Source organism: Phoenix dactylifera, chromosome 5, assembly GCF_051530095.1.
Source record: "Phoenix dactylifera cultivar Ajwa chromosome 5, Ajwa_hap1_PhDact_Kaust_v1.1, whole genome shotgun sequence".
In the NCBI taxonomy this organism is placed as follows: Eukaryota; Viridiplantae; Streptophyta; class Magnoliopsida; order Arecales; family Arecaceae; genus Phoenix; species Phoenix dactylifera.
In genome coordinates this window covers 10677197-10692259 of record NC_143194.1, presented here as the reverse complement: position 1 = coordinate 10692259, position 15063 = coordinate 10677197, and positions in this window count along the sequence as shown.

Genomic DNA, 15063 nt, shown 5'->3' with positions numbered 1-15063 from the left:
TTTTTTTTCCTTTTTTTTTCTTTTTTTTTTTTTGCTAATGCGGGTGGATCATACCTGACGGGATCAGATACACCCAATAAGGTCAAAAAATAGGATATCTCGGAGTGCCAAGGGCAACTCCCCATCACCAATCCACAAGATGCCTCCGGAGTGACAAGCTACATACGCAGCTACCCAATCCGCGGCACCATTCCCTTCACGATAAATATGTTTGGCCTGAAAGGCCCATCCATTCCCCGCCATAGCCCAAATGTCACGGAGCAAGGGATGGTCACTACCGCCACCCCTTGGACCCCCCTGGATCCAACTGATGACGGTGGCCGAGTCACCCTCCAGGATGACGGACCTAACCTGTAAGACACACCGTGCATGGCGAAGGCCCGCCCAGGCTGCACTTAGCTCCGCACTCGGAACCGAAGTGTCAAATAACTGACTGCCACCGGCAGCCACAACCCTGGCAGACGGGTCCCGAATAACAAAGCCTGCGCCTCCCCGCATGCCACCATCCAAAACAGACCCATCAAAGTTGACCTTGAGGAAACTCGGGGGTGGGGGCTCCCAGGTGAAAAACACCATACGGAAACTGCCGAAGCAGAGTGGGAACCCCAGATGTCCCGAGCTATCAAGGTCCCTCCAACAGGGATGGTGTAACCCAGCTCAGCCGCTTGAACGCAGGCACTCTCGACCACAAATCGCGGCGACATACGTCGTTCGCCGAAGGTACGAGCATTCCTGGCCAGCCAGATCTGGTAGGCAATGCAGCTCGCTCGAACAGCCCCCTAACGAAACAGCGGGGACTCCGAGCTCTGACGCATGGCCTGTAAGAACAGGTCCCTACACCGCCATACGACCTGTGGGACCCCTGCCAGACGCCAGGTACCCCTAGCCCATGTGCACCGAAACAGAGCATGGTCCACCGTCTCGGCCACACCACAAACCCCACACACCAATGGGATCCTCACACCTCGACCTCCAAGTACAGCCCTCATAGGAAGACGGTCCCAGACCACCTTCCAGAGGAACAACGCTACCCTCGGGTGGAGCCCCAATCGCCAGATCCAGGCACAATCCGGGCCAGGCTCGTACTCCCGCCTGAGGATGCGGGAGAGATCGCCCATCCTGACCCTGGATCTGGTTGAGGAACTCCACACACGTACGTCTGGTCCGCCACTCCGTGGTAAAGGGAGTGAGCGGACCCGCTCCGCCAAATGCTGCCCGAAGAATCGGGCCAACTGAATCTCATCCCAGCCAGCCACCCCGGGGGTCATGAGATCACAGACCTGTAGACCCTCCCCAACCTCGACACTAACCGTAGTCGGCCAAAGCCGCAGAGGAAGGCCATCGACCTATGGGTCCCCGGCTACATCGATGCTACATCCATCGCCTATCAGCTATCGGGTGTGACCACTCCTTAGCCCTCTACACCTCAAGCACAACCCAACATCTTCGTCAAGTTTCCAATGGATTTCTCAAATCTCTTCTTCTCTTTCGGCTCTTCCAAGCCCTCCTTGCTCTCCTCTTCCCAATTGCTCCAGCTCAGAACTCCAACCTATTTCGTGAATCATCAATATCAAATATTCTTTTTATATTTATAAAGTTTTAAGTAACTGATAATTCAAAAACTAGTAAGGATTGCCTAGGTTACTTACCTCTTCCTCTGTGGAACCTTCAAAGTTTAATTATGCAAATCACCCAAACCTATTCAAAGTCATTAAAATCCATCATCAACAACTTTGAAACCCAAGAAAAATGGGAATGGATTAAAATTAGGCTAAATTATGCAACTTGAGGTACTGCGGGGTGTATGGCTTCATATCGAATCAAGGTGGAGGAAGGACAAGATCGGCCAGGCGGTGCTGCCCGACTGCCCTGATCAGTCCGAACAAGGTGAACTCACTGGTCAAGATAAATTATGATTTAGATGACTCAATAAAGATCAATGGCCGCCGAATTCCAAAGATACTCAGTAAGGACCGAGGTAATAAGTCGGCATGCCACTAGGGTACTAAGGGGGTTTAGAGCCTCCTCACTAAGATCAACTTTAATCTATAGTAAAGAAAGATAGGACTTTGAACTGGGATCCCTAGGTCAGCTAAGAAGAGAAAGAGGAAGTAGGGAGAGAAAGAAGAGAGAGAAGGAGAAACAAAACAAGAAAGAGAGAAAGTCTTCATCTCTCCTAGAAGAGAAAAAAGGAGGTTTAGATCATCAAGGACCGTACCAGCGGGCATGGCCGGTGGCCAGAGGCTATGAATAGCCAACATGAATGACCGGTCGGCAAGACATCATGGGAAAAGGGACTGAAAAAATATGGGATAGAGGTTTCTCCCCTTTTTTGGCCATTGGCCGATCACCGGTGGCCATGGCTCTGCTAGGAAGCGTTGTAAGGAGGCCGAGGGACTAGACCAGGGTTTCAACATCAAGAGGTAGCAGCACTGGTGGCCGAAAAAACAAAAAAAAAAGGGTAAAACAGGGGTGGTAAATCGATGTGGGGCAGCTCTAATGGATCCGTGTTGCAGTGTTTTATAATCCACATAGGTTGTATGTCGGGCCCACTCTACTATTATTTTGTAATAACCTAAGACCCCACCCAAAATGTCTAGCCAGAAGGTATTTTTTTGGGCTAAGTCATGTATATCTACTCAAGATCTTCTCGACGAATAATCGATGTGGGACTAAACACACGCCCACCAGGGTCCTCACATACTTCTTCCGTTCAAACTCTGACGTCCTCGTCAAGATAAGGGTTCAAATTCATTCAAATCTATTCATAAGCACCACGATCAGCTTGTGGTCAGCCTTCATGAACCCATGCTGTAGTGTCTCCTGGTCCACATAGGCTATGGAACGAGTTCACTCTGATACTATTTGTAACAACCCAGAATCTTACCCAAAATGGCTAGCCGGAAGGTATTTTTTTGAGTTTCTTAATTCTGTATAAGTATCCAAGATCTTCTTAGTGAATAACTGATGTGGGACTAAACACACGCCTGCACGGATCCTCACATAAATATGGTATCAGAGCAATAGGTTTAATTAAGGATGTAAATGGGTCGGGTTGGGTCGGCTCTTGAGGGATCCTGACCTGACTCGATTTCTTATTCGGGTCCTAATTTTAGATCCAGATCCGACTCAATTGAAAATCGGGTCGGGTTGGATCGAGTCCACGGTTACAATTTTTGACCCAACGAGTTAATCGGATCGGGTCGGGTCCATATATAATTTGGACCCGACCCAAAAAATTTGGGTTCGGGCCGGGTCGGATCCGGGTCGGGTCCGGATCTGGGTTACGACAGAGAATTTTAACAAAGAATTTTGTAATGTATTTCATTTTTTCTATAGTAGTTTATCCCACTAGAAGTCTGTTTCTGGCTAAAAGATTTCTTCTATAGTCCTCATGGGCCATAGAGACGACGATAAGGTCAGTGGAATCGGGAGAAAAGGGGGAGAAAGGAAGATGAAACAAAGTGGTCTCAAGGCCCAAACAGGAGTCTAGGCCAAGAACGACAACGAAAGCAAGGGGTTCAATCCAGCCTCCAAACGAGCAGCTTGATCCTCCCACAATGCCATAGGAGCGAAAAAGAGGCTGGAAGTCTTGGATCTGCTAAGACAGGGAATTGTTTTGTCTCGGACCAAAGTTGCGGCTTGGGATTGTTCTCGCGATCTGCCACCACTGTGCGGTGGGATGCAACGGAAGCGGCAATCACAGGCCACCCAAGAGAAGACGGGGAAGAACTAGGGAGAAGGGATTAGAGAGAGAGAGAGAGAGAGGGGGGAGTGGAGGTTCGGTGATTACTTGGCTTGAGACGAAGCTGCATTCGGTTTTGGAGTGGGGAAGCTGGTCGCTCCAAGCCTCGGTTAATGAAAACAGGGCCGGCGCCAGTCGAAGGTTGGGGAAAAGTAGAGGAAGAAGATCCGAGGTGATGATCTGGGGAGGAATGGCTTTGATGCGGAAGAAATCTTGGAGCTTTCGAGGGAGATATGGGCCTATATGGGCCTCTGGCTAGCCTAGGCAGTGAATGGCTTATGGAATATGGGCCTAAGGACTCCCCAAGGAAAAGTGGGTAACCGATTGTTGGAGCCATTTCCCTTTGGGCTGCAGCTGCAGCCTGTGGGCAGTGAATGGGTCTAAATAGATAATCTGGGTTCGGGTTGGCTCAGATCGGGTCGTTGGGTAAATGATCCAAAAATGATCCAAAAAAAATAGATCGGGTCGGTTTGAGATTGGGTTGATCTAGACCCGACCTAAAAAACAGAACGGGCCTAATTTTAGAACCCGATCCGGACCCACGGGCCTCTAAAATAGGTCAGGTCGGGTCGGGTCAGGTCTCAGGTCAACCCGACCCATTTGCAGCCTTAGGTTTAATCATGGGTAAAACTTAAAGTTTAGCAATGTGTGGTTAGGACGCATGGTTGAATAAGAAAAGATAGATAATCTTAATTTTACTATTGATAAACTATGAAAATTGATTAATGTTAGTATTTTAATTGGTAATAATGAGCAACGAACATGAGAAAGTTTTAGCAAATTCTGATGCCAAAAGAAGAGGAGCAAGAGTGACCACGAGAGGAGATGCCAACTCGCCGGTTATGCAAGCTCCAAATGCCCCAGCCACTAGGGCAGACATTTTTGGAGTATGCCATGTGGTAGCTTAGCTCCTTGAGCAGCAGCAGCAGATGCAGGACGCTCCTCGATTTGCACGATCTTTGGAGTCCTATTATAAAGATTCAGAAAGCTCAACCCGCCGATGTTCGAGGGTGGAGTTGATCCTCTGACTAGAGGTGGGCATTGGGCCGGGCCGCCCATGGCCCGGCACGGCCCGGCATAAGGTCCGCTTGCTACAGTAACGACCGTGCTAGGCACGGCTCATAAAAGGGGGTCGGGCTGGGTTAAGGATTTCTGGCCCGCGGGTCTAGCCCGGCACGGCCCATAAAGACCTGGGCTGGCATGATTCGTGGGTCAAGCACGGCACGGCCCGCGGGCCAGCCCGGAACAAAAGGACTCCAAGAAGGCTCCCCCTTCCTCCAAGTTCTCCGAATCTCATCCACCACCTCCTGCGTCACCCCGGCCTTCTTCGCCTTCACCCATTTCTTCATCCTCCTCGCCTCGTCGTGCAGCCTGGCCAGCACGTCCCCCGTAAGGGTCAGCTCCGCAGCCGTGGGCTGCCTCACCTTCTTCTCCCTCCTGAAGACCAGCTTCTTCTCCACCCCCACCCACGGCGACCTCCCGGACGGTCACCACCGCGCTTCGCCGTCGCTGATGTTGAGAGGAATGCTGAACTCAGGCGACTCGGCTTCGCCTGTTGCATTCTCTTCTTCCTCCATGGGATGGATTTCTTGGAGTTTGGTGATGCTTCTGATGATGCCGCGCATGGCTTGCCGGCTTCTACCGCCGCAGACCTTGTCGGTGAGGGAGCGGTCCCGGGCGGGGTCGTCGTCGCCGCGGCCGCCGCGCCGCCCTCGCCGGCGGGGCTTCTTCTTGTGGGGATTGGAGAGGTCGAGGACTTGCTCGGCGGGGAGGAGGAGGGGGCCTCTCATCCAGGGGGCAGTAGGCATCTTGACGGCGCCGGCGAGCGGCCATGGTGGCTTCTCCGAAGACAGAGGGCTCTGGGCTTTATCTTGGGGGATGAGCTTGAGAGGGGGAGGAGGAGGGTTGAGGGGTTTGGTGGAGGAGGAGAAAGGAGTGCTCGGGGAGAGGGATTGGAGATTATCTGGACGGTGAGGAGGCCAAGGTTTGGAAGAGGCGACAGAGGAAAAGAAGAGGGCGGAAGGAGGCATTGGAAGAGTAGGATAAACAGAGCCTTCTTTGTGCTTCCTCTCTGCTACCTAAATATCTCACTAGTGAAAACCCCACAACCACTTGACAGGCTCCGGGGACGGAGGAAAGAAACAAATAGAAACCAAGATAATGGTCCAGCGTCAAAATTTAAGAAAACAATTTTTTTTTGGACACGCAGGCCGTGTGGTGCGGACACCAGTGCCAGGTCAGCCGGTCGCTAAGGATCCAGCCAGCTCAGCGGGTCCCAGCCGATTCAGCCAGCCTGATTTTATTTTAGATTGATTTATTTTAGTTAGATTTATTTTATGTTGATTGGATTTATTTGCATATTGTCATTTTAGGGCCTTTTCGGAATTGTTTTATTTGTAGGGATCTATTTATTATTTTGTGACCCCATTTATATGGGTTCACCCTCATGTTTAGGTTTTTGATGAATGATGAAAGAAAATTAGCCTCCCTATCTTCTTCTTCCTCCTTCTTTCCCCTCCTCCTCTTCTCCCCCCTCCTCTTCTTCCCCCTTCCCTCTCCTTCCTGCAGTTGTCCTGCATCAGCTTTGGTATCAGAGCACCCGGTTTTGCCTCTGTTGCCAAAACCCTTTTCTTTTCTGGGCTGCCGTGGGTCAGGCTACGAACGAGAGGAAAAAAAAAAAAAAAGAAAAAAGAATCCATGTTCCCGTGGCCATCATCCTCCCAAGGGAAAAGCCCCTAAGACGATTCCCCCACCCCACCCCGCGCACGTCCGACACCTCCAACGCCGTCGCAACCGCTACCGAGAGCACCAACCGCGCGCCCTGCGACCCGACGAAGAGGATCTCCCTGAGCCACCGGCCAACCGTGGCCGTACCCAAGCACGGAAGAGAGGAGGACGCGCTCAGCTCCGCCCGCGTCCCCGTCGCCAGCTGCCACGCTCCATTGCATCTCGGCGTCGCCGTCCGTGGCCAGATCACTCATCGACGCTCCATCGTATCCCGCTTCCACACGCTCCCGTGCGTCCCCGGTCGCCGATCTCATCCGGATCCGAGGAAAGGGGCACTGCCACTCCCGAGCGCCCATCGTCCCGATCGTCGTCGCTGCCTTCCCCTCTTTGCGATTCTCGACTCCTCACAGCGATCGCCCGCCTGTGCCCCCATCTCCTTCAACCGCCACCGCACCCCATGCACCGGTTGCTGCGGAAGCAGGTAACCACCTGCAACCTCCTCCCCTCAAAGCCCCACGATGGAGCCGAACCCGTAGTGGGTTCCCGGAGCGGGTGCGCCCGCTAACCCGAACCCAATCGGGTTAAAAAAAAAAAAAAAAAAAGAAAGAAAGAAAAAAAAAAGAAAGAAAAAAAAAAGAAAAAAAAAGAAGAAAAAAGAAAAAGAAGAAGAAAAAAAAAGAAAAAAAAAAAAAGAAGAGTACCTTTCATCTTCCTCCTCTGATCGTCCGCAACTCCACCGCCGCCTCCGCCTCTCCTCCCCCGTTCATACGCCGCTTCCGCCTCCACCGCAGCGCTGCCTCCGACGTCGCCGCTTCCCCTCCGCCCGCACGCAGCGCCGCCCTCTTCCTCTGCCGCCCGCACGCAGCGCCGCCCCCGTGCTGCGACCGCCTCCGCCTCCACCGCAGTGCCGCCCCCATGCTGCAACCGCCTCCGCCTCCCCCGCAGTGCCGCCCCCGTGCTGCAACCGCCTCCGCCTCCACCGCAGCGCCGCCCCCTTCCTACGCCACCCACACGCAGCACCTCCCCCGTGCCACGATTCCCTTAACCCTTCCCTCCTCTTTCTTCCACTGATCGCACCCCCCCTTCCCCTCTGTGGGATCAAGGGTAACCCCATCTCTCCTCCCCTTTCTTCTTCCTTCACGGCCGAACCCACCTCACCTCCCACCCCACCTTCATTTTCTCTCTCGAGCCGATTCTCTCATCGGGCCCGCGCCCGCACCCCCAAAGAATCCACCGGGCCCGACTCTCAGGCCCTAAACACCGGGCCCAATCCGATTTCCTCCTCACAGGCCCAAGCCCGTCAGCCTGCAACGCCACTGCAGAGCCCATTTCGACCTGCCGTGTTGCTGAGATCAACCCCAACTGGAGCCGTTTGACAAGCCTACTTACTGTGCAGCATTTCTGGTCGTCACCCCAACCCAGGTCAGGTTTCTTCCCTTACTACAAATTTTATTTGTTTGTCTAAATTTAGAATTAATTAACTCTTATGTGCTCTATTGATATTGCTTCCTAAAAATTCAACACATCCACTCCAAACAACACCAAAACCCTAGTAGTGGTCTGTCTTTGTTATTAATTGTAGGGCTACCTAATCTTTGGAAGTTCTTTAAGGCTCTGTGCAACCCTGCAACACACTGAAAACTAGTACTATTTGACTGCAACTACTTATCTGAATTTGTTACGTAATTCAAAGCCAATTTCAATTGCTTGAGTTAGCTTCTGATTATATTGAGCATCTACTTTGCAATTTTGAATTCATTTCATGCATTAGGTCTACTTAGGAACCTTTATAGTTGGTCGGATCATACATTTTGTCATTCATTTTATGCATCTACATAGTGGTCGTGTCGCATCTCACCCTGAGTCCCAATTAGGCATGGATTCCAAAATCGAAGCTCTATTAAAAGCTATCCAAGACACTAACGTTCAAATCCAAAACAACAATGCCCAAATTCATGACCTAACCACAATGTCCACCCAGGTTAATACCCGGCTTGATTCAATCGAGGTTTCACTTCAGAGGGTTATTGAATTTAAGAAAACTAGTACCTCCCATTTACCAGGTCTTGAAGGGGATGACACCCTAGAACAACTCCTAGAACAACAAGACTCCGTTCGACAGGACAATTTTGATAATAGGTCTGTTCCGGGTCACCATTATGCCTACCCTCGCCCTAGAGGACCAGGTCCCTTTTCTAATATTGATAGAGGTTACCGACATAACGTAGAACCCAGAGATCTTCGTGACCCTGATGAAGGCGTAACGAGAGGCATTAGGGTGGAAGCCCCCACTTTTGACGGTCGTCTTGACCCGAAAGTCTTCTCCGATTGGTTACACGAAATGGACCACTTCTTTGAGTGGTACAATCTGTCTGAGAACAAAAAAGTTCGATTCGCTAGAATGAAACTCCTTGGTCGAGCTAAGCTGTTTTGGCAAAACACTGAACAACTATTAGCTAGGAGACATCAACATGAAATAGCTGATTGGGTAGAGATGAAAGAGAGACTTAAAGAAAAATACCTGCCTCTGAACTACCAAGACGATCTCCTTAACCGATGGAACACTAAGTCCACATTTGTAAAGCGCCCTGACACACGGAGCACTCCCACGGGTCTTAATTCCTTAGGGTCCAAACCTTCTGTCGGGTCCACTACTCATAGGCCCCCTCCTACTGCCCGTGTCCCAGGCCGAAACACTAATAGCAAGGGAATCCTTGGTGAGCCTCCCAAACCCCATTCCAAAATTCAGTGTTACAAATGTCAAGATTTTGGTCACGTTACCTCCCAATGTGCTAACAAATTTTTCGTTATTGCTCAGCAAGAGCAGGGAGGTGACATAGATGACTTAGAGGAGCAAATCTATGAACCAAACCTCGATGACATTCAGGACATTGAGGAAGAGTGTGATGACAAACCTGAAACCCTAGGATGCACCCACACTACACCTAGCTCGCTTGCACAGTCAGATAGCGAGTCTGACCAGTCTACCATGAGTGTAGTTGGATATGCCCTCGCACAACCCATCGAAACTGATGTTAAGATTTCTGAGCTTGCATATGCACTTACACAACACATTCATAAGTTGTATCAGGAAATCTATAAGGGCATTCATGCATGTACTGCTCAATATAAGATGCAAGCTGATTTTCATGCTAAAGAATTTCAAACTTGGGATTACGTAATGATCTGTTTTAAGGAATTGCAGTCTCTTAGTATTGGACCATTCAGGGTGTTGCACAAGGATGGCACTGACGCATAGGCCATTGACTTTCCATTTGATTTTGGTCATAGCCTTACTCTTAATATTAAAGATTTGGTTGCAATCCCTGATGACTCTTTTGCTGCACACTCTCCTGCGCCCGATGTTTATCCTATTATTGATTCCATGCCATCTTCGTTTCCTTTTATCCTCCATCGAGCACAAAAAGAGTATATTGATTCTATTTTAGCCGAGCAAATAGTTTTTGACAGTGATGGAGGCATCCAGCGTTCTCTGGTTCGTTGGCGTGGATGACCAAAGTCCGGTTATACTTGGATCCAGCACGAGGAGAGACCACTGATTGACCCCGACTTGTTGGAGTACTACCGGGGCTTTACCGAGCCACTTGCGTCGAGGTCGACTTCTTTCCACCCGAGGAGAGTTGGTGCGGACACCAGTGCCAGGTCAGCCGGTCGCTAAGGATCCAGCCAGCTCAGCGGGTCCCAGCCGATTCAGCCAGCCTGATTTTATTTTAGATTGATTTATTTTAGTTAGATTTATTTTATGTTGATTGGATTTATTTGCATATTGTCATTTTAGGGCCTTTTCGGGATTGTTTTATTTGTAGGGATCTATTTGTTATTTTGTGACCCCATTTATATGGGTTCACCCTCATGTTTAGGTTTTTGATGAATGATGAAAGAAAATTAGCCTCCCTATCTTCTTCTTCCTCCTTCTTTCCCCTCCTCCTCTTCTCCCCCCCTCCTCTTCTTCCCCCTTCCCTCTCCTTCCTGCAGTTGTCCTGCATCACCGTGCCAAGAAAACATTTTTTTGGACAGACTGGCCGTGCTAGGCACGGCCTGTCTCGTGCCTGGCACGGCCCGTGCCGAGCCCGGCATAGCCCGCCACCCCACGGGCCTAGGGTCGTGCCGGGCTTAACCTTTAGGTTAAACGGGCCGTGCCAAGCACGGCCCGTTTGGTCTGTGGCCCGGTAGGCCTGGGCCGGGCCCGGCACGGCCCGATGCCCATCTCTACCTCTGATCATAGAGACATGGATTCGGAAGATGGAGAAGATGTTTGATACACTACAGTATCCCGAGGACCTAAAGGTTAGGGTGGCCATACCAATGCTGAGGGGAAATGCTGAGTTTTGGTGGACTGCTATAAAAGCTGCTAATGAGAATGAGGATGACTAGTTGATGTGGGAGGAGTTTAAGAAAATATTTTATGATCAATACTTTTTCGAGGCAATGAAATTAGCAAAGAAAAATGAGTTCTTGGCCTTGGGGCAGAAGGATGACATAACAGTATTGAAGTATGCAAAAAAATTTAACGAGTTAGGCCGATTTTGCCCCCAGCTTATGGAGTCCGAAAGAAGCAAGCTAACAGAAATGAACAAGGTTTGAGATATCTGATTTGCTCTCGTTTATCGTCTCACCTCTTCAGTAGTTATAAAGATATGCTGGAAAGAGCCCTAAGGGTCGAATCAGATTTGAAGAAATCAGAGAAGGAAAGGGGTCATAAGAAGAGGCCCAAACCTGCAGGAACTCAAAATGACCAGCACAAAAACTTAGAAAACAACTCTAACAAAAAGAAGGGATCCGACATTTGAGGGTATTGTGGCAAGAATCATCATAGACCTTGTCTTAAGAAGCTGAGAGCATGTTTTTCATGCGGTGAGGTGGGACATATGGTACGAGATTGCCCTATCAAGAAAAGGAATAATCTAAAACCTACCAAACCGGCCAATCAGAAACAAAAAGGAAATACACGAGTGTTCGCTTTAACTTAGCAAGATGCTAGTGCAAGTGATCAAGTAGTGACAAGTATCATTATAGACAACTCCATAAATGTTCATGCACTATTTGATTGCGATTCTTCTATTCCTTTGCATCTTCTAAGTTTCTACCTCTTTGAGATGCATATTGAATCAGCCTTTATGGGTAGCCATCTCTTAAGAAAGTTATTCTTATAAATGTTTTGCTTAAAGATTTTATCACTTAGATGAGGAAGTTAGGGTTAATACAAATCGGTCTAGAGTTTGGAGCCTTAGAAGAGTAAGTTTGTTAAAAGTTGCGTAGCGGAAGTACGGTAGAGTAGAAGTGGACTGAGCATCCTTATTTGTTAAGGAATTAAGGTGGGTTAAGTTTCGAGGATGAAACTCTTTTAAGAGGAGAAGAATATGAAAGCCTGGTCTGGCCTAATCCACTCGATTGCCTAACCTGAGGCCTGGCCCATGGAGTGGCCAAGTGCAGAAGACTCCTAAAGGGAGTCTTCTTCTCCTTCAGCGACTCTGACTGAGTCAGAGTCCTAGGGTCGTCGGGACCCTAGGGATCCTCTATAATGGAAGAGATCTCCATCCCAAGCAATCCTCCTCTTTCCCCCTCCTTTTTCATCCTTTTTTCCATTAAGTTCATGGCTTCTCGTTATTATGCTTGCTAGAAATTGGATATGTCGGATGATGCCCAAGCCGAGGTAACACCCTGTCCTTCCTTCCCTTTCCTCTTCGTCTTCCAATGGCCAGGAATCACGGACGCCAGCCAAGAACTCAACCAAAAATCGACCGACAAAATGGGACCCTATTTTTTCCCTACTTTTACCGGTCCTTCTTTCCCCTTTTTCAACCACCATAGCCGTGGTTACTCGTCGCCGAACTCTCAGCCTCTCCCCTGTGTTGGCCTCTAACTGATGCTAGGGCCCCAATCGTTGGTGAGTAGGCAGGAACACGAATCCACCGATCCAAGACTGCCTCTGTTCTACCCCTATTTTTGATCATTCTCTCTGTTTTTTGGTCACCAGTCGCCACTGTCGACTGCCACCACCTATAGTCGAAACTTTGACTGCATTGTGGGCACTCCGGCATTGACCCCCACCTTGACCGCAACCACCGATCGACTCTCGCTTTCTCCCCTATTCACCAAGAAAGAAAGAAAGAAGAAGAGAAGGAGAGAGAGCCCATCCCTCTCTTTTTCTATCTTATTTTCTCTCTCTAGGAGAATTACGGATCTCAGTATAGGGTCCTATCAACCAAATCTATGAACCTGAGTTGATTGAGGCCCTAAACTATCCTGGTGCCCAGACTGCCTATTGGACCGATCACCCCGACCCTATTAAATGTCCTTGAGACCCCCATTGAGCCTTGTTGATTGATCTTAGCTTGATTGAGTCTGATTCATTGAGCGAATTGTCTAGACCTTACCTACCCGAAACAACCATACACATGATCAAGTCTTCTCGTATTATTTTATTAGTCACTAATTAAAAATTAATTTTATTGTTAATATTTTAAATAGGTCTAGCGGAGTCGCCTAGCGAAGTCTGATAGTCTATGACCAAAGAGGTAAGTAGATCTTGTTCTCATTATTTTTCAAATGATCATATTTTTCGTGCATAAAATTTGTTTCTGAAAATATCATATTTTTCTTAAAATTATGGATCAACATATGTGTTATGAAAATCATGTTTTATTATAAATAATAGTTTTAGAAATGTTTTGATAAAAATGGCATTATTATGAAATATGAATTTGATCATGCCATTTAGTATATTTTATCTATATATGTGTATATTTTAAGAAAAAAATATAAATTTTTTAAAGACTCTTGGATAGCCATTATGATCCCTAGAATTGAAAAAATCAATAGCCAGAGCTAGCATCCATATGAACACAAACCCTATTGGGGATATAAAGTTGGCATACCAAAATATGAATCTATGTCGATTACAAATGCGAGCCCTCTTACGGGATATAAAGTGACCATAGCACGAATATCTGTGAGCACTATTTTAAACTATGATATGGGTAAATGGCAAAAGAATGATTTATGTATTTATTTACAAAATAAACTTGAAACATGTTTATGAAATATGGTGTTCATGCATGATTTGCTTTATAACTTGTTTTAATACTGTAGCTTTATTTTGTAATATCTATTATTTTTCTTAAATGATATATTGACATGAAAAAACTTATACTTGATCCGATAAGGTAATGTATGATTTACTTATTGAGCTGTGTCGCTCATATATCTCTATTTTTATTTTTTTTTCTTCAAGCGAATAGAGTCAATAGGGATGAAGGATGGTCCAGGCTTCGAGTTCATGCTAGCAAACTTGGCAATCTATACAGTAGAACTTTAGTTCTTCAGTTGATTATATATTTGTAGCTTAGTAATTTTCTAAATTTTGTGGATTATGGATTTAGTATTTATGTTTGGATTTAGATACTCTGAACCAATATTGGTTGCATTTAATGAATAATGAAATTTGATTACTATTTATTCTATTTTTTTTGAGATAAATTTGGAAGTTAAGATGGATTCTAAGATGTAATGTTTCGCTTCGTATTATCGTGGGTTGTACCCCTCGGTTGCACGGTCGTGTCATGCTCTGGATCTTGGGTTTTGATGAATCTAATCACAAATACCACGATCGGGCCGTGGTCAGCCCTAATGGATCCATGTTGCAGTATCCTCTAGTTTCCATAGGTTATAGGCCGGGTCCACTCTAATACTATTTGTAGCAACTTAGGACCTCACCCAAAATGGCTAGTCGAAAAGTATTTTTTTAGTCTCCTTAGTCTTGTATAACTACCCAAGATTTTCTCAGCGAATAATCAATATGGGACTAAACATACGCTCGTACGGGTCCTAACATACTTCCTTTGTTCAAGTCCTGACGTTCTCATCAAGCTAAGGGTTCAAATCTATTCAATCTAATCACAAGCGCCACGATCGGCTCATGGTCGGCCTCCATAAACCCATACTGCAGTATCCTTTAGTCCATGTGAGCTATGGCCGAGTTCGCTCTGATACCATTTGTAACAACCCACCTTACCCAAAAAAGCTAATCAAAAAATATTTTTTTGGCTTCCTCAATCATGTATAAGTACCCAAGATTTTCTCGGCTAATAACCAATGTGAGACTACACACGCCCGCACGGGTCCTCACAATATTATTATGGCTCTCTCGCTTTCCCATGGAGGAAGCCTCAACTTTGAATGAACCAGATTAAATCTCGATATGCCATGCTACTTCTGTCCTCTTTTTGCATAATTCCGTCCTGCTATTTCTGGAGCTGTAACAGTTTGCAATTTCGGCAATGCCATCAACAGCTCCTCTTCCCCCTTCAATCTTTCCCAACAACACTGGCCCTCATCATTGGCGGCATATGGCATCAGAGATGGAGATGGGAGGAGTTTTGGGACCAATTGTGTTTTCTCTTCATAAATGGATTTAAAAGATTTAACATCATCTACTAGTTGTTAAGCTTTAATAGTCTTCACTAAACGCGCAAACTTGTTTAAGCGTGTATCAACCATCTGCTAATGAGAGTTCAATATATGAACTTTAGACATCACAAACCCAAAACCTATTTGGATGTGATTTTATA